This window comes from Grammomys surdaster, unplaced genomic scaffold, assembly GCF_004785775.1.
Source record: "Grammomys surdaster isolate TR1022 unplaced genomic scaffold, NIH_TR_1.0 168, whole genome shotgun sequence".
Classification (NCBI taxonomy): domain Eukaryota; kingdom Metazoa; phylum Chordata; class Mammalia; order Rodentia; family Muridae; genus Grammomys; species Grammomys surdaster.
This window is the reverse complement of record NW_021604616.1, coordinates 9,213,326-9,241,252: the sequence shown is the minus strand read 5'-3', so window position 1 is coordinate 9,241,252 and position 27,927 is coordinate 9,213,326. Positions and strand designations below refer to the sequence as shown.

Below are 27,927 nucleotides of genomic sequence, written 5' to 3'. Positions count from 1 at the left end.
ATATATATAATATTTGGTGTACCATCTATTTACCTATCCTTTATATGTATGTAGTGGAATAGATAACCTGTGGACTTTCTCTATCAATATCAGAATCTCTTCTGCTGACAATGTGGTTCAAGTCATTATTATCAAATATAATTGAAATTCATTCTTGTATATTGGTAATGGTGATTTTAAATTCACAATGTTTACGATTATCTTAGTTTGAAGGGCACCAGTTTACACTTACTGGTTCATGCATACATGAGAAAAGAACTATAGCTGAGATATGAAGATAGAGAAAATAAAGACAGTGTGTTATCAAAATGAAAGTGTTTCCTAGTATAGGAGTGGGTATGTAATCATCAGATACATACATTTGTTTGCCATGCCCAGTCATCTGGAATTTTAATGTTATTGTAGTTTGTACTAGTGTTTCCTATAAAAGGCTTTGAAGCATTAAGAGGTGACCAAGATACATTAATCTTAGGAGTGGCAGCCTGTAATGTCATACAGTGACACTTATAAAATATTACTAATGTAAACCATGCCTTAATTTGTGAATGATACCCAGACAGAATGAAGAACCTACAAAACAGAGTTTGGAGCCTTCTGGCCTAATCGAATGAGGAGAATCTGAACACATTTGTTCGGTCTGTGTATATGGTGATTTTAAATTCCTTGATGTAGAAATACATTAAATGCATTCACTGCTTTCAGAAAAGAAAGTTCATGAGGACTTGAACTTTCTATAATAAAAAAGAATATTTCTAAAATCTAAACTGAGAAGTAACTCTGTGACTTTCCTGCCGTTTTGTACAAATATTTCTTCAATACTGAAAGAATGGGTTTTTATGATTATATTCTTATATTAATTTTCCTTATACAGATGAGAACTAGAGTGTTGGGAAATGCCTTTGTTCTTGTAGTCTATGCCTCCACATCTTGTATTAGAAAAGCACAATCAATCTATCCCAACCCATACTCACTCACCTGGTTATGGGAAATTTCTTTATTCTTCTTTTCAAGGGGATTCTCCACAGCACACATAGCATATCTGGAAAATAACACACATTCTTGTAAGCCATTGGTTTCAAGTTTCCTCATATATACAAAGAGTGGGGTCAGGGTCTCATTCTATGTAGTTGCCTCTTGAAAAATTCGTAGGTAATGGCCATCATTCCCAGAGTTTGCGGGTGAAAGGGTCTCAAAGGCCAAGCTTTGAAGATCAGTGTCTTCTGCTTTCTGTGTGATATCTAGACTGCTGATAAACATATTTGTTTCTATGCATATTAAAGGCTTTCAGCATATGCAAAGTCCTACCAACACACAGGATTACAGACTCTGCTCTTCTCATGTGTCAACTACATCCTAAATCAAAACAAAAATACTGATGACTCACTCAGATTTTACATTGATAGGTCTCATGTCTGGCACCAGTGTCTACGTTGTTCTTCTCTTTGTACATCAGAAGAGGGTGAGGCATTTCCAAACATTCAGTATTTACCCTAGACTGGTCTCTGCAGCTGAAGTCACTCAGACTATCATGTTTCTAACAAGTATTTTCATTTTGTTTTCTTTAACCAAATTCATTCTTATGATTTACAGGGATGGTATTTTTGAGTCACATTACTGGATGCATCATGACATTACAAGTCTGGCAATATGTTATCCCACCCTCACCCCTTTGGTACTGATGCTCTAAGATTGCCAAGTATCAACTTTGTGTTAATGATTTGAAATACAGAGTTCAGGTATCCTTCCTGGATCAACTCATCATGATCTTCTCCTAATTCTGCAAGCATGTATATATGTCTATAACATGGAGGATGTAACCAGGATAACAATTCCAAAATTATTTATGTGATATTTACTGAGTGTTGTGAAGGATTTAACTCTGATTTAGAAGGCTGATGTGAAAACTGAGAAAAATTGTGCTCTTTACTAGCATGACTTATTTATTTTGAGATATAATTTTTCCTCAAAGTAGTCTAGACAAGTTAAAATGATAGGTTAAGAACAAAATAATATTAGAAATAATGAATTACTATTTGTCTGTAGCAGGATCTGCATACACAGCCCAGGTTGCTCTCAAACTCTCAATAATCCTTCCCAAGCTATCTAAGATGATGAATCACATGACATTATATGGCCTAAACAACCATGTGTAATTCATCATGGTGAATCTTTTAGAGAGAAAATGTACTTCAGTGGCTCAAACCCAAACCCTCGGTAATGCTAGATCTCTCTTACAGAACTATCCTTACAACACTTTTTTGTTTCCAACTTTAAGAATGAGGTCTTCTTTTATAGATGATGTAGTCCTGTAACATGATATGTACCTTAAAATTACCATAATATCATGATAATGCTGTCTCAGCAATGGATTACATTTTAGAGTTCTGAGATTATAAGCCTGCACAACTAGAGGCAGCTTGTATATAGTACAATATATGTGTGCATTTCTATGTACTTGGGTACATGTGCAATGTAGATTCTAGAAGTCATAATGCAGAAATGTAGGAGGAGCTAAGGTGTGAGGAGTAAGGAGAGGAAGAGGAAGAATAAGGAGACGAATGAGAAACGAGAGAGAGAGAGTGAGAGAGAGAGAGAGAGAGAGAGAGAGAGGAAAATGGAGGTGGATGTTCGCTTGTCTCTAGCAGTCAAAGGTAGTCGGTATATCTAGGTTGGGTATTAGGTTACAACTCTGATTGTATGGGCATCTTGTTATTGATCTTTACCAAATATATAAAGCCTTTAGATAATCTAAGCATTAGAGTCTTATTTGTACCAAGCCTGAGTGGATAGCGGGACGGTATGGGCAATCCTCAGCCTTTTGGAGACAGAATGGAAGAATGGCAGAGCCATCTCCCATGCTGGTATCTCCTGGGTGGCAGGGCTGATGTTTCTGTCTGGCCAATTCTAGCTGCGGCACTCATATTAGGAACATGGCAGCTGAGCTAGGCAGAGCTGCTGCAGCTTAGATAGTTGACATGCCTTTCTAAGCTATATCCTTCTCAAAATTATGCTTATATAATCATATATACAACCACTGTATGATTTCTGTATTTATTATTTTTTATTTTATTTATTTATTGATATTTTATTTATTTACATTTCAGATGCCATCTGCTTCCTGCATTTCCCCTTCCTAGAAATCCCCGTTCCATCCCCCGTCTTCCTTTTTGATTTTATACCACACAAATCTCTCTCTTTTATCCTGCTATGTCATTCTATTTCTGCATGTCCACTGTCTCACCCAGGAGATCGTCTGAGATGAAAGAGTACAAATACATAACAAATTTCAAAGTCATAATGTGAAAAAATACTGTGAATTATCTCACTAATTATTCTGTATGCACTACATGGTGAACTGATAATTTGGCTATATACAATTAGATAAATATTTAACAAAATAAGATATTAGAATAATTTCAGAATTTATAACAGGATCTCACTATGTAATGTTCTGATGGCTTGTGTACAGATTTCTATCTAGTTGATGCTAGTCTTAAACTTATAACAGATCTTGTACATGTACTACCCAAGTGCTATAATTACAGGTGTATAACAGCTTGCTAGATATCCTTTCTCCTCCCCTTCTCTTCTTCGTTATGTCCTTTTCTTCCTACTTTTTGTTTATTCACTTTAGTTTGTATTATTTTGGATGTTGTTAAAGATAGGTTTTCATGTAGAATAGGTTGGCCCCAAACTTGCCAAAGATACCACTGAAGTTTTTATCATCCTGCCTATAGTATCCCAGCTCTGCAATTACAATCCTATAACACCATAGACATTTTATGGAGTACTTATAATTAAAAAGAAAATTAAACTTCTGCAAGGGGAGAACACTTGCAACAGTTATTAATGTAGTCCTCTTTTTCCTTATCATCTCTAAATCATCTACTTTTACTAGATAATCAAAACCACATGTGTGTATAATAGTACTATTGATCTTCAATGTTCAAAATGCAAGACAGTCATCTTTAAAAATTTCAAGTTATAGGTATATGTCACTACACCTGGATTTTATTATACAGAGCTATTGTAGCTACCTTGTAAGCTATGTTAACAGCATACTGAAGCACACTTCATAATTTCTACAATCTACAATCTGTGGATACAAACTTGCTTAAGACTTCCCACCTCCAGAAAATAGTCTCTCATTCATGCTTTCCAAATGCATTGAACCTTCTCCTGGATAGAGCTAAGCCTATTATAATGGGATAATTGATGTGTTTCTAATGGTTTTGTCAAGAATACCAGTAATTTATAAAAGAAGTATAATCTTTGTGAAACTATAAAAGGCTGAGTTGTAAATGAGAGACATAGAAATTGTTCAATAGGTGAATAATTGGACAAGTCATTCAACAGGGAATAAGCATTTTCTGTGAAGGTGAGGTAGGATATACTTCACAGCAGCAGGCTGCAAAATTTACATTTTAGCTTAATAATGTATGTACACCAACAATACATAACAAAAGATGTTATAGTGCCAACATATGTTCATTTAAGAATATAATAAGTGGATTATACATCCCTCTATAAATCACCTTTTGTTTGGCTTTCGGGGCTATAGTCAATAAAAAAATATGAAAAACAATTCTCAATTCATAGGCTCTGTAAAATGATGTGCATTGATCAATGATTATGGAATAGCAGTCAGTTATGCTAATTATGACTTCACAGTCAAAATTGTTACAATTTTTTGTTTGTTTGAATATAAGAGACAGGAAAACTGGTACAGAACCTGCAGAAAGGATTTCAGTTCAACAAATAATACTAATATATTAGAGATAGAAAAGATTATTTTCCATTTATTTTTATATAAATCTTGTGCGCATGAGTGTTTGTTTGTTCTCTATGCATGTCAAGGCCCCAGGGAGGCCAAATGGAGATGTCAGATCTTCTGTAATTTGATTTAGAGATGATTTAGGCAAGATTTTGTGATGAGTTTTGAACCTGTGCCCTCTTAAAAGTAATAATAAATAATAAACATGCTTTACCTCTGACCTATCTCTCTAAGAAATAAAATAGTTCTTGTCTCCTGTCAGACTATCTTGGCTTAATATGTTTTTATAATTTAGTTTTCAATCACGCCTCACTCATATATTTCATTACATCTAAGAACTTGATTTGGATCACCAGGCAAATCCTAGCTCACTTATTTCTTCATTCCTATCTCTAGCATTCTTTTTTTCTTTTTTTTTAATTGGATATTTTATTTATTTACATTTCCAGTTCCATCCCCCTTCCCCGTTCCTGCTTCCCATCCTCCTTCTCCATTTTTCCCTTCATACTGTTTAAATTACATGTAAGTATTAAGGTCAGTTCTAGGCTGAAGAATTAGCAACCCAATTGATGCAAATAGTCAAGGAACAAGCAAGACAATAAACCCAGATGGTCAAAGAACACACATGACAATAAAAAGAGTCCCATGATCACTCCTGTGATCATTATTTCTAAGGGCTTATCAGGATGACCAAAATATCTGGGCTTACTTTTCTGTCTTAGCTCAAAGTCATTTTCATGCCTGAAGCCTACTTCTTTGTTCTAGCTTAAGATTTAAATTTCTGCCTATAATTACTTCTTTGTTCTAACTTAGGATTTAAATTTCTGCCTGAAGTTACTTCTTTGTTCCAGCCTAATGTCAGATTCTTTTCTTCAATTGGTAAGCCTCTGTGCAGATTCTTACATGTTCTCAGCTTGCCAGCCTGTTGAATTAATAACTCTGTCTGGAAGTCCATATTTAGGTTCAAGTCATGTACTTTGGTTGCCAGACTATTGATGTAGTTAGAAACAAGCTTTAACAAGATAGGCAGGAATAATATTTTCTAATACTCAGGGCAGTAAGACAAAACCTGGTATATAGACCCCCATAACAGACATGTCTGGTTTCAACACACTAACACAATTAGATATCATACAGTTCTCTTTCTCAACATCCTTGCCAGCACCTAGTATCACCTCAGTTTTTGATTGTAGCCATTCTGGCTGGTGTGAAGTGGAATATCAGGGTTGTTTTTAATTGTATTTCCCTGATGACTAAGGATGGTAAACATTTCTTTAGGTGCTTCTCGGCCATTCAAGTTACTTCAGTTGAGAATTCTTTGTTTAGCTCTGTACCACATTTTTAATAGGCTTATTTGGTTGTCTTGAATCTAATTTCTTGAGTTCCTTGTATATATTGAATATTAGCCCTCTATAGAATGTAGGATTGGTAAAAATCTTTTCCCAATCTGTTGGTTGCCATTTTCTCCTATTGACAGTATCCTTTGCCTCACAGAAGCTTTGAAAATTCTATGAGTTCCCATTTTTCAATTCTTAGCCTTAGAGCATAAGCCATTAGTGTTCTGTTCAAGAACTACTTTTCCCCTGTGCCTAGGTATTTGAGAGTGTTCTCCACCTTCTCTTCTATTAGTTTCTGTGTATCTTGTTTTCTGTGAAGGTCCTTTATCAACTTGGACTTGAGCTTTGTACAAGAAGATAAGAATGGATCAATTTGCATTCTTCTACATGCTGACATTCAGTTGAACCAGCACCATTTATTGAAAATGCTGTCCCCTTTCCACTGGATGGTTTTAGCTTCTTTGTCAAAGATCAAGTGACCATAGGTGTGTGTGTTCATTTCTGAGTCTACAATTCTATTCCACTCACCTTCCTGCTTGTCTCTGTACCAATATCATGCAGTTTTAAATCACTATTTCTCTGTAGCACAGCTTGAGGTCAGGGATGGTGATTCCCCCAGATGGTCTTTTATTGTTGAGAATAGTTCTCAATATTCTGGGGTTTTTTGTTATTCCAAATGAATTTTCAAATTGCTCTTTCTATCTCTATGAAGAATTGATTTGGAATTTTGATGGGGATTGCATTGAATCTTTAGATTGCTTTTGACAAGATGGCCATTTTTACTATATTAATCCTGCAAGTGGTGGGATTGCAAGCTGATACAACCACTCTGGAAATCAGGCTGGTGGTTTCTCAGAAAATTGAACATAACATTACCTGAGTACCCAGCTATACCATTCCTAGGCATATACCCAAATATGCTTTAGTGTATATCAAGGACACATGCTCCACTATGTTCATAGCAGCCTGATTTATAATAGTCAGAAGCTGGAAAGAACCCAGTTGTCCTTCAACAGAGGAATGGATACAGAAAATGTGGTACATTTACACAATGGAATACTACTCAACTATTCAAAACAATGAATTAGAGAAATTCTTAGGCAAATGGATGGAACTAGAAAATGTCATCCTGAGTGAGGTAACTCAGTCATGAAAGAACACACATGGTACTCACTGATAATTGGATATTAGCCCAAAAGCTCACAATATCAAGATAGACCTCACAGACCACATGAAGCTCATGAACAAGGAAGACCCAAAGTGTGGGTGCTTTGGCCCTTCTTAGAAGGGGTAATAAAATGCTCATGGGAATGAATATGGAGACAAAGCATGGGACAGTAACTGAAGGAGGGGCCATCCAGAGACAGCTCCACCTGGCTATCCATCCCTTGTGCATTTGCCAAAGGTAGACACTGATGTAGATGCCAGGAAGTGCATGCTGACAGTAGCCTGATATAGCTGTCTCCTTAGAGGTCTGCCAGAGTCTGAAATATCCAGAGGCAGAAGCTCATAGCTAACCATTGAGCTGATCATGGGGTTCTCAATGGAGAAGGGAGAGAGAGGACTGAAGGAGCTAAAAAGGTTTGAAGCCCCATGAGAAGAGCAACAATACCAACCAACCAGAGTTCCCAGGGCCTACACCACCAGCCCGGGAGCACATAGGGAGGGTTCCATGGCTCCAGCTGCAGATGTAGGGGAGGATGATATTGTCAAGTACAGCTGAGTGAGGAAGTCCTTGATCCAGTGAAGGCTGGATGTCCCAGTGTGGGGGAAATCATGGGTGGGAAGATGAGAGTGGGGGTGGGGGTGGGGGCATATCCTCATAGAAGCAGGAAGGGGGATGGGATAGAGGGTTCCTGGTTGGGTGTAGGGGAAAGGGGGTTACATCTGAAATGTAAATAAAATATCCAATAATAAAAATTAAAAAAATTAATTATACTGTGAATGCAACTTAAGATAAATAATGTAGAAGAGACAAAACCAATTTTAGCTTGACAATTAAAAGAGCCTTAAAACATGCACTAACCCTTGTTTGAAATCCAGATTCTGTCCCAACTTTATTTCTCGCTATCAACATCATAGGGAACTTCAGCTACCTTCCAAATGTCTCTGAAAATGTCCAGATCCAGCCTTCCAAATGTAGACTGTTATTTCCAATATTCAATTGATTTCTAGACCAATACATGATCAACTCCTAATAGCTGCTCCCCTTTAAGAAAAATACAAGAGACCTTATAATTTCTCTTTCTAATTCTTTGTGCCATGAGATCTAAAAACTTGAGGGAATGCAGCTTGTCCCATCTGGGATATAGGCAGGCAAAATGGATCAGGAACATACATCCAACACAGCTTCCCAGTCACCCTTGTCAGGGCACTCAGGAAGCTCACAGATCATTATCATTCTTTGTCTCAGCAACAGAATGTCTCACTAATCATTCTGGCAGCAACCATGTTCCTATAGCAGCCTGCAGATAAAACACAAACATACCTTCTTCTCCATATTAGATACCTGGTCAGGATCATGCCATATGCCTGTAAGTGGATCCTTCCTTTTCACCTAAGCATAAGAAAGGTTCCATAGACACTCAGCAGAAAGTTTACTGGCATCCAATTATTTTTAAATTTAAAATAAAAAGAGTATGATTTAAATAAATTTGTGATGTTCATGTATATACCTCCCCCTTTTTTATATTATGAAGATATTGTTTTAAAGTTCCACAATACCCTGTCTTGAGGATTATAAGGAATCCCCATAGTAAACTGCTGACAAAAAATCTGAACTGTCGACTACAAATGGTAGATCCATTATCTGTTTTTAAAATTGAATATTCTATTTACCTTTCAAATGTTTTCCTCTCTCCCATTCTCTCCCAAAACCTCTTAACCCATCTGGCCTCCTCATACTTCTATGAGGGTGTGTCACTACCCATTCACATATTCCCACCTCCCTGCTCTCAAATACCCAGACTCTAGGACATCCAAACTTTCAGGAACCCTAGGACCTAATCTACACTGATGCATTACAAGGCCATCCTTAACTACCTACAGAGGTGGAGCCCTGAGTACCTCCTTTTGTGTTCCTAGGCTGGAGGTTTAGATGCTGGGAGCTCTGGTTGAGTATTGTGTTACTCCTTCTAAGAAGGACAAAAGCAGTTTGATTTTCCTTCTTCTTCTTGAGCTCCATGTGTTCTGTGCATTGGATCTTAAGTATTGTGAGCTTTTGGGATTATATTGACTTATCAGTGAGTGCTAATCATGTGTGCTCTTTTTTGATTGGGTTACCTCACTCAGGACGATATCTTCTAGTTCCATCCATTTGCCTAAGAGTTTCATGAATTCATTGTTTTTAATAGCTGAATAGTACTCCATTGTGTAAATGTACGACATTTTCTGTATCCTTTCCTCTGTTGAAGGACATCTGGGTTCTTTCTAGCTTTTGGTTATTATAAATAAGGCTGCTATGAAGATAGTGGAGCATGTGTCCCTGTTGTATTTGGGGGGATCTTTTGGGATATGCCCAGGAGTGGTATAGCAAGGTCCTCACCAACAGTGGGGGAGTGTTCCTCTTTCTCCACAACCTTGCCAGCATCTGCTGTCACCTGAGTTTTTGAACTTAAACATTCTGACTGATGTGAGATGGAATCTCAGGGTTGTTTTGATTTGCATTCCACTGATGACTAAGGATGCTGAACACTTCTTTAGGTGCTTCTTAGCCATTTGAGTTTCCTCAGTTGAGAATTCAATATACAGAAAACAAGTTGCCAACATCAAACTAAATGGAGAGAAATGTGAAGCAACCGCACTAAAATCAGAGACTAGACAAGGCTGCTCACTCTCTCCCTACCTATTCAATATAGTACTGGAAACTCTTGCCTGAGCAATTAGGCAAACAAAAGGATGTCAAAGGGATATAAATTGGAAAGGAAGAAGTCAAAATTTGACTATTTGCAGATGGTATGATAGTATACTTCAGTAAGCCCAAAACTTCCACCAGAGAACTCCTAAACCTGATAAACAACTTCAGCAAAGTGGCTGGATATAAAATTAGCTCAAACAATTCAGTAGCCTTCCTCTACTCAAAAGATAAACATGGAGAGAAAGAAATTAGAGAAATGAAAGCCTTCACATTAGTCACAAACAATATAAAATACCTTGGTGTGAATCTAACCAAGCAAGTAAAAGATCTTCAAGTATTCAAGTATTACAAGAACTTCAAGCCCCTGAAGAAATAAATCAAAGCAGATCTCAGAAGATGGAGAGATCTTCAATGCTCATGGATTAGAAGGATTAATATAGCAAAAATGACTATCTTGCCGAGAGCAATCTACTGATTTAATGCAATCCCCATGAAAATTCCCAGTCAATTCTTCACAGAGATTGAAAGATCAATTCTCAAATTCATTTGGAATAACAAAAAAAAAACAGGATAGCTAGAATTACTCTCAACAATAAAAGAACTTCTGTGGGTATTACTATCACTGACCTCAAGCTCTACCACAGAGGAGTAGTGATAAAAAACTGTTTGATATTGGTAGAAAGACAGGCAGAAAGACAAATGGAATAGAATAGAAGACCCATAAATGAACCCCAATGCCTATGGTCACTTGAACTTTGACAAAGAAGGTAAAAACCATCCAGTGGAAAAAAGACATTTTCAACAAATGGTGCTTGGTCAACTTGAGATCAGCATGTAGAAGATTGCAAATTGTATCGCCCGTGACCTGTCGTCCACGGAACCAGGTTGATGCTGCCATCAAGAAGGCAGTTGAAGTTCATTACCATCAGCTGAAAATTGCAGAGGATCCAGAAGTGACTCCGCAGGAGACTGACACAGCTGTCAGCTCCCCTGCCTCCCCCTACTGTCGACCCCTAGACTTCCACGCCCTCCAGAAGGGTTCCTGGTATGCCTGGCTTTGCCCTCATTTCTCTCGCTAGAGAGCTTGGCCTCTTGATCACCACAACAAAAATTGGCTTTTTCCTAAACCAAGGCCACCCTTGATATGGCCGCTAACATTGGGGAGCCTTCCTTTATGACAATATTACACCCCAAACTGACAAATGGTTGGTAACTTGAACATTTACAAGAGACTAGGATGGCTGTGAGTTAGCCCAATGACGGGATTATTGTAGGTCCACTTCCCAGGGGCCCACCCAATGCAGCCGAAAAGGAGTGCGTGGTGCTGGGAGTGGGTGCAGCCTACATGGCCTAAGACAGGGCTCTCACCCTCCTTTCACCCACATCAGAGTCCCTTGACGTTGCCCATCGTCGACAGCCTAAAGCCTTCGACCATCAATGTGACTTGTCTCACATCAGTGTTTTGGGGTTGTGAACTTGTCTAAGACCCCCCATAATTAGACATCCAAATTCAAAACTCACATAGTTGGGATTGAACATAAGAAGCCTTCTCTAACTAAACAGAGAAGGGGGAGATGCCAGAAGCCAGGACCCTCGCCCTTACCCTTACCCCCTACCTTTCCCCACCTGCACAATGTCCTCTGAAGCTTGGCAGCTGCAAGATCCTGCTTAGCAACTGCAGATAGACTCAAAGCAGAGTACCATGTCTTCTTAAGAATAGCAGGGAGACCATAACTCAAGCAGTGTACCATATCTTCTGAAGAACTGCAGGTAGATCATAATTCAAGGCAGTGTACCATATAGACCATGACATGTTTCAAGGCACAGGCCAAGATTTTGTACTTTTCCACCACCTGGACCCTCTTACCCCCTCCCCTTGTAAAACACGCTATAAAAAAGCATTTCATGTTCAAAAAAAAAAAGGAATTTAAAAAGAAAAAGAAAAAAAAAGTTAAAAAAAAAATTTAAAAAAAAAAAAAAAAAGAAATATCTTCCTGTATCAAGATTGTGGAGATAATGTCCTCTGTAATTCCCCAAAAGCTTATTTTTTAAACTTCTGAATTATCTGTGACGGATACCTGAAATTGGCACATGGTGAATCCAAAATTAATTTTACATGAATATACAACTGACACAGTATAATTTATTGAGAAGATCTGTTTCTTTCACTCAAAATTGTCATAGCTCTTCTCATTTAACCCAACGAAATGTCAAGTCTTCCGATTTCCTGAGACCTTAATGGTCTGATAAGTTTCCTAAACACCTGATGCAATGGCTGTTTTCCACTTCACTTTACCTATAATTTTGTTCTGTCATTTAACATGCTAGCCTTTAACAAACCCCTGTCCCTGTCTTCCAATACAGCATTCCCTTCTGTTATTCTTTTATTCTGTATAGCTCCTCCTCGGTGGCTTCTTCCCCACAAAACCCCACAAGATGCCTCCTCCAGTCCTCTCCTTCTTTTCTCTTCAGGCTTCACACTCTTGCCAAATTGTCCTGCCCAGATCTGTACCTTTCATCACCCCAACTCACAGGCAATTCTCAAGTGCTGCCCCCTGTCGGGGACAGAAAGGAAAGATTCCAGAATCAAGTGATCAATTCCATCGAAAAGAGGTCCAGACAATTAGCCAGGAAAATGACATGGTGCAAAAGAAAATACAAATGTTTTAGTTCCTACCACATCTAAAAGCGTCTTACAACATGTTTCTTCTCCTTAAATCCCCAGGAACTGAAAGTTCACTGCTCTGTACTGCACAGGCTCATCCTGGAACCTTGAAGTTCACCTTAGTTACTTCTTGTGGCATTGGTGACCTACTTGGCACCTTTCCTAACCAGCTCCGGATCAAGTCCAACTGCTGATCTCCTGTGTTCTGCAGTTCTCCTTCACATGACTTTCTAACAGTCTTTTTGCTTTCAGCTCCTTGTGTTTGTATCATTTCATAAATGATGTTTTCATTCAAACACCTCCTAACTGGTAACAACAGTTCCTCCTTCCTTCACACCAAAGATTGACTCTTCTGGTCAAGTTACATGTGATCATAAAGGCCCCCCCAAAAATAAAGCAGCAATTTGACAAAAAAAAAAAAAAGAATATTGTGAGCTTTTGGGCTAATATCCAATTATCATTGAGTGCTTATCATGTGTGTTCTTTTGTGATTGGGTTACCTCACTGAGAATGATATCTTCTAATTCCATCCATTTGCTTAAGAATTTCTCAAATTCATTGTTTTTAATAGTTGAGTAATATTCCATTGTGTAAATGTACCACATTTTCTGTATCCATTTCTCTGTTGAAGGACATTTTGGTTCTTTCTAGCTTCTGGCTATTATAAATAAGGCTGCTATGCTCATAGTGGAGCACTTGTCCTTGTCATATGTTGGAGAATCTTCTGGGTATATGCCCAGGAGTGGTAGAGCTGAGTTGTCAAGTAATGTTGTGTCCAATTTTCTGAGAACCTGCTAGACTGCTTTCCACAGTGGTTGTGCTAGCCTACAATCCCACCAACAATGCAGGAGTGTTCCTCTTTCTTCACATCCATGCCAGCATCTACTATCACCTCAGTTTTTGATCTTAGCCATACTGACTCATGTGAGGTGGAATCTCAGTGTTGTTTTGAATTGCATTTCCCTGATGACTAAGGATGCTGAACATTTCTTTTTGTGTTTATCGGCTGTTTGAGTTTCCTCAGTTGAGAATTCTTTGTTCAACTCTGTACCCCATTTTTAATAGGGTTATTTGATTGTCTGGAGTCTAATTTCTTGAGTTCTTTGTATATATTGGATGCTACCCTCTATCGGATGTGGGATTGGTAAAGATCTTTTCCCAATCTGTTTGTTGCCATTTTGTCCTATTGACAGTGTCCTTTGCCTTACAGAAGCTTTGCTATCTTATGAGGTCCCATTGGTCAATTCTTGATCTTAGACCATAAGCCATTGGTATTATGTTCAAGAACTTTACCTCTGTGCCCATGTATTTGAGGGTCTTCCCGACATTTTATTCCATTAGTTTTAGTATATCTGATTTTATGTGAAGGTTCTTTATTCACTTGGACTTGAGTTTTGTACAAGGAGATAAGAGTGAATCAATTTGCATTCTTCTACATGCTGACCTCCAGTTGAATCAGCACCATTTGTTGACAATGTTGGCCTATTTCCACTGGAAGGTTTTCGATCCTTTGTCAAAGATCATTTGACTATAGATATGTGGGTTCATTTCTGGGTATTCAATTCTATTCCATTGATCTTCTTGCCTATCTTTGTAACAATACCATGCTGTTTTTATCACTACTACACTAACTACTCCATTGAGAACCCCAATGATCAGTTTAATGGTTAGCTGGGAGCTTCCACCTCTGTATATGTCAGGCTATAGCAGACCTCTATGGAGACAACTATATCAGGTACTGTCAGCATCCACTTCCTGACATCCACATCAGAGTCAACATTTGGTGACTGCACATGGGATGGATACTCAAGTGGAACAGTTTCCAGATGGCCCTTACATCAGTTTCTTTCCCACACTTTATCTCCATCAATTCTAGATTCACGACAATGTCTCAGAGTAACAGAAACAAATACCAAAAAAAGGAAAAGAAAAAGAAAACAGGCAAAGAGACTATATGTGATCTTACTGCCAAGGGAAGGTGATTATCTTGGTAGGTATTTTTGTATTGTACAATAGGCAGAATTAGATTTAATATTTAAAACTGATATGAGCTTGACAAGACCTTAGGTATGTGATTATTTGCCACATTGTCTTGTTGTTTGTCACTTGAATGTCCCTTTGTCCTTAAGCTTTCATGAAGCCACATTTTCGTTATGGCATCTCAATTTGTAAAATGGTAAGAATATTTCTTTTTACACACAAGCACACACACACACACACACACACACACACATACAAACTGTCTGAGTCATAAATTCACTATAATGCCACTTTTACTACTGCCCTGTGAAACTCCCAGGAAGATCATGGGAATATATACCCAACAAAGGAGATCTATGGCTCTTGACATAGGTCCAAAACTGCGAAAATGAAGAACTGAGAAATAGTGATGTTATGTAGCCATCTTATTGTGGAGGCAGTGATAGAGGGATTCTTGTCATGTATTTTCTGGTCATCTAGCTTCTCCTGTAAGTTCAAGCTTGTGAGTTAAATTTTTCCTAAAATTTAAAGTGTTTGACACCCGAAGAATGCCAGTTCTGATCATACTCAATTGTGCACAATATGATATGATTTATACAAATACTGAGACATAGGCACACCCTTAATCATAAAGAAAGGAAGCATGCTCTATTATGATTTGTGCAATGATATGAATCTTACCATTTAATGACAAAATCTTCTTAAGGTAAAAGTATACTATTTCCAGGTAGCTCCTCTAATCTTGTTGCAAACTAGAGGACTCTTGTTCCTTATCCTTTCTTTTCTAACTTATCTGGGAGATCCAACCCCATAATCTTTTCTGATGAGCAGCCCCTCATCCTTGATGAAATTACAGGTTCAACTTCCTGGAATGCCTCTTCATGAAAATGAGGTAGTCCAAGAACTTTAAACCTCAGCCAATGAAACTTCACATAAGACAAATCTCTTCAAACTATCCAATGTTTATATTGTTCTTATTTGGCAAGAATACAGTATACAAGATATTTCATCGATTATACTCTAAAAGATCTGTTTTGAAAAGAGCTGCAATACTGAAATCTTCCAAGGAGACATTGTCCTCCTGGTATTCACTGTAGAACTGGGATACTTTTGATCCCACCCATTCCAGACTACACTATATCATTTTTCTTCTGAGGTTGCATCAGGGTCTAGACACACTAAGGGGACATGCAGACTGTGGAACTTGGTTCAACTCCATCATTCCCCAATGATCTGAAGCAGTGCCAGAACACAACAAGGGAAGAAGCAAACACCCACCCCCCAGAACCACAACCATTGTAATGTTTTATGCACCACATAATCTTAATAAAAAGTCATTGAATATCACAATTTGCAAAGTAACAGAATCATTTCATCGATCAAAATAGCAAAGATTTTATGGTCTTCAATGAGCAGTGTCTTCTTGTGACAGCATATACTTAGAAGAATGATTAACAGGAAATGGAACCAACAAACAAAGGAGAATGCCACAATACTGGTAGCAATGTTAAAGCTATAATAGAAAAAGGTATCATCTACAATCTTTTGTAAACATAGTCCAATATTTCTCCTACCTACTCGAATAAATCTCAACTTAAATTATCTGCAACATCTACTGAATTCTTTACTTTGAGAACAAAGAAGTAAAGAAAATCCATGAAAAATGGACAATATTATTGGCCCAGTTTTCTCCTCCTCATGGTAAACTGATGCCTCCACACATTCTACATCCATTACACCCTCAGGTCAATATCAGAATAAGGATATTGCTGCTTATGTTCCCTTCTTAATCAGTCTTAGAAGTAATTCTTTTTATTAATGTATATAACTAAGATTTCCCTATATTTAACAGAAAACCATATTTACTCTAGTACCCTTAGAATAGGTACTCTGTTACAGAAGGTGATGTGGGATCTCAGTAAAGGTGATACAAAATGGAGTCACACCTGAAAAACAGTCATTGTTGAAAATTTTCAGGTGCTGACAAGATGGAAGCCAACATCTCCATGTCTCTGAATAGATCAGAAGTTGTATTTTATGATCCTACTGCCTCCAGAGTTCTATGGATCTTCTCATTAGTGATTGTCTCTATAAACTTTGTTCTCAGTGTTCTAGGTAATGGGCTTGTGATTTGGGTGACTGGGTTCCAGATGACACACTGTGACCACTGTATGTTATCTGAACTTGGATCTGAGTGATTTCTCTCATGGATACTCTACCACTTCAGATCATCTCAATGGTCATGAGAGGAAAATGGCTTTTTGGTTGGTTTCTTTGCAAATTGGTTCACATTATTCCAAACATTAACCTTTTTGTAATTGTTTTCCTAATCACTCTCATTGCCATGGATTGCTGTACTTGTGTCCACCACCAACTATGGTCTCAGAATCACCAAACTGTGAGTCTAGCCAGAAAAGTGGTTGTTGGAGCTTGGATATTTGCTCTGCTGCTTACCTTGCCACATTTTTTCTTTTTAACTACAGTGAAAGATGCAAGAGGGGAAGTGCACTGTATATCTAAATTTGAATCCTGGGTTGCAACCCCTGAGAAGCAGTTAAAGGTGTCTGTTATTGTTACCACAGCTACAGGAATCATCAATTTCTTTATTGGATTCAGCATGTTCATGTCTTTCATTGCTATCTGCTATGGACTCATGTCTGCCAAGATCTGCAGAAGAGGCAGTTTGAAGTCCAGCTGTCCTTTATGTGTCCTCACTGCTATAGCATCGTCCTTTTTTATCTGTTGGCTCCCTTTTCATTTGAGTATGCTTTTAGGCAACTTCTTGAACAATGAGACACTTAGTATTACTTATATGTTGGTTAACTCAGCAAACATCTTGGCCTCCTTGAACAGCTGCCTCAATCCAATACTCTTATGTATTCCTGGGTCAGGAATCCAGAGACAGACTAATCCACTCTCTGTCTGCTAGTCTGGAAAGAGCCCTGAGGCAAGACTAGTGTCTAGGGGAAGAAAGTTCAGTACTGAGCAATGACATAGACAGCAACATGTTTTCATTCACTGTAGACTCTGAGCTATAGAAAATGGAGTAAGGCCACAGGATTTTTTTTTGCCACCCTAGTCTTACTTTCTGTCTTATCCTATCTTGCATGAAATTTCTGAGTATTAATCTATAAGAAGTTCTTCTATGATTTCTGATTTGGAAGAAAAAATAAAAGGTAAAATTAATATAATATATCTTTTGAAAATTTTTCGACTTAGCCTGTAGCCTGCCTGGACAAGACTAATGTAGCAAAACAGTACAAGGGACAAAACATAGGTGTAGTTGAAAGAATCATACAATACAGTATATATTAATCTTAAAATAATATTTCATTAAATAAATATTTGGTGGCAATGTAGTGCATGATTGCAATCCTAGCAGTTGTGATACATATAAAGGAAGAACATATCAAAGCCAGTTACAAAGAGAGTTTGAGGATTAAAACAAATCGAGCCACTTGATACCAAGGCTTCAGTCAACAAAGAGTTATGTCATAAAGAAGAAAAATGTTATATAATTGCTAGAAAATGGGATAAATTATTCATAAACATAGTTTGAATAAAACCATAATCAGAAGGAAACACATTACATGTTATTTATTTGTAATCCTTAGATTTGATAGGGATTCAGAACAAATTGTTATTTTTTGTATGTACATTTGTGCAGTTGTGTAAGAGACATGAAAGTACATTTAAAATCTCAAAATTGATCCAAAAACATAGAAGGGTCCAGGGAATTGCAAGACATGGGGAAGATTATGTAATGCTGTAGGGAACACATCCCCAGTTAACATTGGCTGACTTCTTAATTAGATTAATCATGAATGATTCTGCCAACATCTATCTTTGTTTTTTAATTAAGATGTATGCTATATCCTTCCAAGATCTTCCATTTAAACATGTCCTGGAGAGACTGTTCAATCCTGAAGAAAATGTCCTTAGTCAAACATAGATACTGTGTACCATAAACTTGCCGTGTAGGCATTTATGGTCATTGTTTAACTTCCTGGAATTGGTCATGCTTTGTGTTGCTTGCTTTAAGAGACTCTGAGAAAAACATTTGCTGCTGGCATGTTATCGACAAACAGTCCTCTCATATCTGTGTCTTCGATCTTCTTTCTTCCTTTCCTATAACCATCCTCACTCCCCCAGTTGTGGTTCCTGTGCTGACTGACTACCTATCTCTGACAACATATTGCACTTCAATTCTTGTATGTGGATCCCTAACATCATGTGGATTCACAAAAATTTGTATTTTTTATGTGTACATGTATGCAATTATGTATTAGATATGAAAGTACATTTGTTCCATATATAGTATTTAATGTATGTTGCATTAATTGTACAATTTCTAATTTTGTTAGTGTGTTGAAATCCAGCATGTCAGGTATAGAAATCTATCAACCAGCTTTTGTTTTATTGTCCTGAGTATGACAGAACCTTGCTCTTCTGAAAAAAAAACTAGCAAGTAATGGAAGAGGTGAGTCAGGCTTTAAGCAGAAGCAAGTGGGCCATGGACATGATTACTGCTGGTATAACAGCTTTAGTTACATTAATTGCTAACACCACTGCTTCTGCAGTTGTTTTGACACAAAAAGTTAAGCTACTTCTGTTAATCATTTAGCAAAAAATCTTACTAATGTGTTGAATATACGAGAGGATATAGATAGGCATTTGGAAGACTGGACTAATATTCTTTATCCTATTCAAATTATTGGAAGAAAATTCAAAGTTTAAAAGTAAGGAGCCATCTCAAGTGTCATCCCAAATACCATTGGAGTCATGTTAGTTCTAAAATTTGCAGTGGTAGACATTATAATTAGGAAAAAGTTTATAGACACTTGCAGTGTATTTGGCATAATTCTAACACCTCTCTGGATGTTTTAACTTCACATAGTGACCTTATGAATTTAACAAATGCTGAGTGTTGACATGGAAGTTACTGCTGATAAAATTACCCATAGCCTAAAGTCAGTATTTCTATTTTGGTCAAGCTTCAAGAATGGTATATATAATTTGATCATGCTAGCCCTTTTAGTCTTGGGATTAATTTTATCCTGGCAATCATGTTAAAGCTTTTCTTTAACAACATCAACATGTTGGGAGCCAAAGAACATAGCTAGAACCTGAAAATGGACCCCAAGACAGAGTTGTTATAATAACAGGCTGGCAAGTCAAGGACGAGTAAGATTGTGCACAGAGATTTACTAACCTAAGACAGATGTGCATTGCTTTTGATAATTCATATTCCATGATGAATAAGGAAGGCATTCTTAGCTGAATGACCTAAGACAGACTCAGTCTTTTTAATGAAATAAAAAATGGGGAGAGACCTTGGCAAGAAGCTGGCATGGGCCAAGGACAAGGAAATGTGCTGCTTGGCAAGTAACTGACATTGGCCAAGGACAAGGAGGTGGGCTTCAGGCAGAAAGCTGACATTAGGCTAGAACAAAGAAGTAATTTCAGATAGGAATCTAAATTTTGGGCTAGAACAAGAAAGTACGCTTCAGACATGAAAATGACTTTGGGCTAGGAAAGGGAAGTTGGCTCAGATACTTAGGTCATCCTGATAATCCCTTAGAAGCAGTGATCATGGGAGTGTTCCCAGAATTTTGTTTATTGCCTTGCTTGTTCTTTGACTATTTGCATTTATTGTCTTGCTTGTTTCTTGACTATTTGCATCTACTATATTGTTAGTTCCTCAACCTTGAACTGACCTTAATACTTGCATGGAATTGAAATGGTATAAAAGCAAAAATGAGGAGAGGGGATAGGATAGGGATGATGGGATAGGGGTTTTCTAGAGAAGAGAATGTAGTCTATGACTTTTATTGGCAAATTGAGTACATTGATGTTAACAGATTTTACGGAAAAGTGATTGCTACTTCCTGTTATTTTTTTATGTGATTTTTATGTTTGTGTGGCTATCTTCTTTTGGGTTTCTTCAAAGAGGATTACTTTCTTGCTTTTTCTCTGATGTAGCTTCCTTCCTTGTGTTGGCGTTTTCCATCTATTATCCTTTGTATGGTTTGATTTGTGGAAATATATTTTGTAAATTTGGTTTTGTTATGGAATAACTTGGTTTCTCCATCTATGGTAATTGAGAGTTTTACTGGGTATAGTAGACTGGCCTGGCATTTGTGTTCCCTTTGGTTCTCTCTAACATCTGCCCAGTAACTTCTAGTTTTCATAGTCTCTAGTGAGATATCTGGTGTAATTCTGATAGGTCTTCCTTTATATGTTACTTGACCATTTTTTCTTATTTCTTTTAATTATCTTTCTTTGTTTTGTGCATTTGGTGTTTTGGTTATAATGTGCCAGAAGTTTCTTTTCTGGTCCAACTTATGTGGAATTCTGTAGGCTTCGTGTATGTTTATGGGTATCGCTTTCCTAGATTATGGAAGTTTTCTTCTAAAGTGTTGTTGAAGATATTTACTGGCCCTTTAAGTTGGGAATCTTCACTCTCTTCTATAACTATTATCCTTTGGTTTTGTCTACTCACTGTGTCCTGGATTTCCTGGATGTTTTGGATTAGGAGATTTTTGCATTTTGCATTTTCTTTGACTTTTGTGTCAATGTTTTCTATGGTATTTTCTTCACCTGAGTTTCTCTCTTCTATATGTTGTATTCTGTTGGTGATGCTTATGTCTATGACTCCTGATCTCTTTCCAAGGTTTTCTATCCTCAGGGTTGTCTCTCTTTGTGATTTCTTTATTGCTTCTATTTCCATTTTTAGACTCTGGATGGTTTGGTTCAATTGCTTCACCTGTTTGCTTGTGTTTTCCTGTAATTCTTTAATAGATTTTTGTGTTTCCTCTTTAAGGGCTTCTACCTGTTTCCCTGTGTTCTTCTGTATATCTTTAAGAAAGTTATTTATGTCCTTCTAAGAGTTCTCTATCATTATCATGAGATTTGATTTTAAATCAGATTCTTGCTTTTCTGGTGTATTGGAGTATGCAGGATTTACTGTTCTCAGAGAGCTGGGTTCTGATGATGTCAAGTAACCTTGGTTTCTGTTTCTTAAGAAAGTAAACTGAGCAAGCTGCATGTTTTATATTGTGCCATAACTTTTAAAAATGTTTGTAAATTTAAGAAAATTTCTTAGATAAATTCATTGGCCCTCTTAACACTCAATCGTAAACTCCCACTAACAACTGTTGTCATTTCTTTAAGACTAGTCTTTCTCTTTCTTTCTTTTATGGGAATTCATAATATGCCTGTTTACTTGTCTATTGTTGTAGGTAAAGAATAAATGAGTGATGATGGATGATGTGTAATCTTTGATTTTTTTGGGAGGGAAAGGGAGCAAAAGAGTGTCAGACCTTTAAACCCTTATGTCAGATTAGCTTGATAGGGTGGTGTCTCAGTTTTCATTGTCATTAAAATACATTCTAAACAAAGATTATAAGAAAAAACGCTTATTTGGTTTAGAATTATCAGGTTATAGTACATTATGACAAACAGGTTAAGGAAGCAAGGCCCAAAACATGTCAACAGTCAAGAGCACAGAGAGATCATTGTCCTACCACAGTGTTTTTCCCTTTTGCCTTAAACAGAGTTTCTAGTGTAAACTATCTTCCTTCCTCTGTTACTTGTCACCCATAGACCTACCCCAGTTTGTAACCAATGACCCTGTAGCCAAAACAATTGACTTTGGTTAGTGTATAATACTCTGTCTTCTTCTCCTCCATCCAGATGTTCTGTAATGATACGTCTTGGCTCAGACAGTTCTATTTTATCAGCACAGCTACCACTGTATCTATAGCCAACCATGAATTTCCATAAGAAAGCATGTATAGGGTAAATGTCATAGAATGAAATAATGAAGCTAAAGACTAATTTGTCATCTTCCTTGTATGCCTGTGTGTGCAATCTTGAGACACACAATATTTATGTTATTGTGCTGTCATAGATATTTGTAATATATGTGTATCCAACTACAGTGGATGCAAAAGGAGATTTTAAAGGTACCAGGAAGCAAGTATTTTTGCAAACTACTATAAGTGATCAGGGACCTACGTTGAAAGTCAAATTCATTTTAAAACATTGAAGGCTTAGTGAATATAAGGGCAAATGTTTCAATAATTTTACAGGGTTACTAAAATACAACTTGGCTACTTAGAAATATATCTTTACAAGTGTTAGTGACTTTAACAGGTAAAACAAAGATGTATCTTGCTGAGAAACTCAGGACTTGAGATATTTATAGATAAACCACCTCTAGTTTCCCCAAAGAGAAGTGACTAAAAGGAGATTTGTAAATGTACCAGGAAACAAGTATTTTGGCAAACTACTATAAGTGATCAGGGACCTACGTTGAAAGTCAAATTCATTCTAAAACATTGAAGGCTTAGTGAATATAAGGGTAAATGTTTCAATAATTTTACAGGGTTACTAAAATACAACTTGGCTACTTAGAAATATATCTTTACAAGTGTTAGTGACTTTCACAGGTAAAACAAAGATGTATCTTGCTGAGAAACTCAGGACTTGAGATATTTATAGATAAACCACCTCTAGTTTCCCCAAAGAGAAGTGACTAAAAGGAGATTTTTAAATGTACCAGGAAACAAGTATTTTGTTTAACTGCTATAAATGACTGGGGACCTATGTTGAAAGTAAAATTAGGCTTAAGACATTGAAGGCTTAGTTAGTACCAGGGTAAATGTAACAATAATTTCCCAGGGTTATTAGAATCTAGCCTGGCTACTTCAAAATGTATCTTCACAACTGTTAGTGATTGTCACCAGTAAAACAGAGATGTGTCTTGCTGAGACTCCGAGGTCTGGAGGTAAGTAAAGAATTAAACCACCTTCAGTTGCCCCATAGAGAAGTGACTATCTAAAATAATATTATTGTTTAGTAGAACCATGTCAGACACAGAATATATAACATGCAGTTTCATGTGAATAATATTATCTTCTTTTGTGGTTTGACTATCTTTGCCCCAAGGGGTGACACTATTAGGAGGTGTTACCTTGTTGGAATAAGTATGGCCTTATTGAATTAAGTATGTCACTGTGGGTGTGGACTTTAAGACTCTCATCTTAGTGGCCTTTAAATGAGTCTTTCCCTCACAGCCTTCATATGAAGTGGTAGAACTCTCAAATCTTTCTGCACCATGCATGCCTGGACACTGCCACATTCCCACCTTGATGATAATGAACTGAACTTATGAACAGTATACCTTCCAAAATTTAATGTTCTCATTAGAGTTTTTTTTTTATTATGGTGTCTGTTTGTAGCAGTAAAACCCTAAGGTATCTACATTGTAGTAGTTAGAAAACAGCTTTTAATTTCCTGTCTGACAATATTTTTGTATAGATGTCTCTATGTTTCATTTTTCCATAACACTTAAGGATAATATTCACTCTAATGATAATTCAAAGAGAAGGTTTCCTGGAATATGTAATAAACATGAAAAAGACACACAGATCTTCTGAGTGTAATTCATCAGAGAAATATGAGGAAATTCCTTGCTCTTACAAAATAGCCTGAGGCCCTATTTCTCTGGACCCCACAAAAGTCTGTCAGTCATGGGGAGACTATTCTAGGGAGCAACTTGAAAAATTAATGCCTGATTTTACTCTAAACTTAACTAAACTAAAGTAAAGTACTGTAAACTTAACTACATGTTACTCATTTAACAGGGGCAGAGTAATTTTAGCAAGTAAAAAAGAAAGATTTTGAAGGTATCTGGAAAAACTTATTTTGGGAAACTATAAATGTTATTGATGCAGTAAAGAATCTGCAACTAAAGTTAAAATTACAGTTTGTTAGAATTTGGATTGATGGCCTAGTAAATATAAGGACAGATATAATAATTTCACATGACTCTTGGAATTCAACTTGGCTGCCTCAAAAAGTATCTATACTTCTGCTGGGGATTAGGACATTGTCTCAGATAAAACAGAGACTAAAATACATTCTATGCATTGGACCAGAGGTCATATACTAAGAAGAAAGCTATATGTAGCAGATATAGCCTTGGAATTATGTGGAAGGAATTTATTACAAAAGTGGGAAAAACAGACTAATGTTTATTCAGCTTCATGAGGAAGCCAAAATGTAGGGCATGTTCCTGTTAGAGATTGAAAAATGTTATAAAAAACAATTAAACTATGCCCATCAGCAGGATATGGGATGTTTTGAGTCTCCACATATATGAAGTGTGTCACTGCCTAATGCCATTAGAATTGTTAACTTACAGACATGGTCATGTAGAACAAAAGCCCTTAACTAAGAAAAAGTTACAGACCTTAGTAGAACTGGGCTGAGAATTGCAGGAGACTGGACATATGAAGAGTCCTTCTGTGTGTAGAAGTCTCCTGTATTTATCATTAAAAATTCATAAAATAATGAATGTTAATTGACTTAGAGGCTATACATAAATTCATCCAAGTTTTTCTCTGTAACATGATTTATCCTTAACATTTTAGGTGTCTAAGTCATGGTCTATTTTAGTGATTAAGTTAAAAGATTCCTCTTTTTTTTAAACAATACCCTTAAAAGAAAAAGACAAAAAATATTCTTCACTGTACCCACAAAAAGATATCGAGGAAAAATTTTGGCATAAGGACTTTGAAGCAGCCATTTCTTTTTTCAATAATTTTAAAAACAGATATTAGAAAGAATAATAAACAGTTTCCCCAATCTATATCTTATAATGAAACAAATGACATACTGTTGACTAATTGCAATACTGATATCTTAAAAAATTACTAGTTGAAGTAAAACAATGTTGCCATGCTGGTGATTGCAAATTGTCTCTGGAAAAATACAAAGATCCTATGAAATATTTAGGATATAGGATATGTCTTCAGAAAATTCAGTAACATAAAGAACTGATTAGACAAGATCAACTACAAACTGTTATTTATTTTTAAAAAATTACTGGGAGATAGTAATTGGCTTTGGCTGACCATTGAATTAAATCCTCAAGTGTTAGTGTTGGCTATCATGAGAATACCTACACACATTAAAACTGATGATTCTCTGGTTTATGTATAAAGTCTAATGAAACAGTTTTTACATATTATAACTTAAAACATATTATGGATATTCTGTATAATCCTACACATCAAACAATTGTTAAAAATCTAACTGAATATTAAATGAGATAATCGTAAAGGTAAAGAGAGATGTGAAATCTATTAGATATGGATTTCATAATGATTTATAAACTTAAAACGTTTGAATGTGAGTGAGACAGTCTTAAAACTTTTGACTTCTAGCATGGAAAATACAAAGGAGGAGACCAAAAAGACAGCAAAGCAGATGAAGATTTAAAATTTGAACTCCTTTCATGGGAAAAGCTCAAAAGAGTGGAAAAAACCCTTTGAACCTGTTACTTAAAACCTGTTACTGGTTACAGTATTTTTTGATAACAATACAGGTCACAATGCTCAAATGTTTTTTCCAAAATACTCGCAACTATAAGTGAGATAAATGGTGGAGACATAAATATCTCTAGAGTAGCTAATGAATTTTATTGGCAACCTGGTTTTCTTGATTTATTGTTACATGTCATCCATTCACATGGCGTAATTGGGGATATGACCCACTATTGCAGTTTTTTATGCAGTCCAAAATGCCTTACAGAGATTGACGGATGCTACACACATGCTCCTGCATAGAGCAGAGCCAACATTAGTTGCTTTGTGCATACCACACCTTTCATACATACATCAATATAAAAATGTCCCTACGATGTTACTTTTAAAAGTTTGTGGATTTTCAGAAGAAAAGCACAAGACACCAATAAGGTTATTATCATCCTTACAAGATTCACCTCAAAGATGGTAAGATCAACGTCTCTCCAGAGTCCTGCCTGGTACAGATGTTTCCTCTAAATCAGCATCCATGATAGCTTCAAAGATGCTAGCCATAGGTGTTTCAGCGTCACAGACTGCATCAGGTAGGCCTGTGGTTTCCTAGTCACAGATGATTCCACAAGTCCTGAACAGTGAATAAAAATGCCAGCTCTCCCAAGACTAGGCTAATATCTCTATTTTTCTTGAGTCTCCAAACATGTTGTTGCTGCAACACAATAAGAAGCCTTCTATAGAGAACAATTCTTTCATTCCTGTGAGAGGTGGAGTAGATGGTTGCTGTTGCCAGTTTGTAGTCATATAGGGAGGTTGGTAGCAATTTGTTGATGGTCAAGGATGAAAGAAAAATATTCAGGGATCTCTCTCTCTCTCTCTCTCTCTCTCTCTCTCTCTCTCTCTCTCTCTCCCTCTCCCCCTCCCTCCCTCCCTCCCTCCCTCCCTCCCTCCCTCCCTCTCTCTCTCTCTCTCTCTCTCTCTCTCTCTCTCTCTCTCTGTCTCTCTCTCTCTCCTCTTTCCTTTCTCTTCTGTTTAGTGATAGGGTGTGAAATTAGGGCAAATTTTGTGTGTGGTAAAAAGGAAAAGAAGGGTGGAATATTGTATCTCCTTTTAGAACACAAAAATGACAAAAGTCTGGAATATATAAGGTTGGTAAGGATTTTTGGAAGATTGAAAGTTTAATGTTATAATGATCTAATTAGATTATTAATAATCAATTTAAGATGTATGCCTAATACTTATGTCTTTGCTAATTGCTCATCACCAAGTTATTAAATGATTTAGATAAGTAGCAACATATGTTTGTTGGTCGCCAAAGAAAATCCTGTCCCAACACCAGTGATTTAGACAAAAGACTCAATCCTTCAGAAGATTGAAGAAAGTGGCTGCTTGCTAAAATGAGTGTAATTCTCCTTACCTCTGGGAATTGGAACTAGTGTTCCTTCCCTTAATATAGGACTGGTACCTGTTGCCATATCAATGTCAATGCTGGCTACTAGGTCTTCTCTATGATTTCTTGGAAGACAGTTTTGGCAAATTAGAATTACCTCTTTCCCTTTAACTCATGGAGTGACTGTTTTAGTTTCTTTATTGTGCCTATTTTCATGTTCAGTTAAATGGCCTATCTCCTTATGGACTGTGTCCATGATTAGATGTTTAGTTTGATAATAAAGAGCTTGAATTTACAATCCTTATTTTAAATTTCTACACTTATAAAAGCTACTTTTATAAATTGTTAGTAATAAATAAGAAATTCATGTTAGATGTCAGTCACATTATAAATGATCAAATCCTTTAGTGCATTCAAAACTATCATTGTAGCTATGCTCAAAATTGATGCACTTAATTACGCAAATAAGCCTAACATTGTCTGCTGTACATGTTTTGCAGCTTAAGCTTAGGATGACTAACATGAAACAAGAAATATGTTTTATTTAGATAGTCTTAAGATAGACGGGTAGTTCTCACATACTTCAGAGACCTTGAGA

The 27,927-nt window shown here is 36.7% G+C and overlaps 1 pseudogene; it reads left to right on the top strand.

Annotated features, from left to right (window-relative positions):
• Window positions 1-16,600: 16,600 nt before the first annotated feature.
• Window positions 16,601-17,569, top strand: LOC114620407 (annotated as a pseudogene).
• Window positions 17,570-27,927: the final 10,358 nt, after the last annotated feature.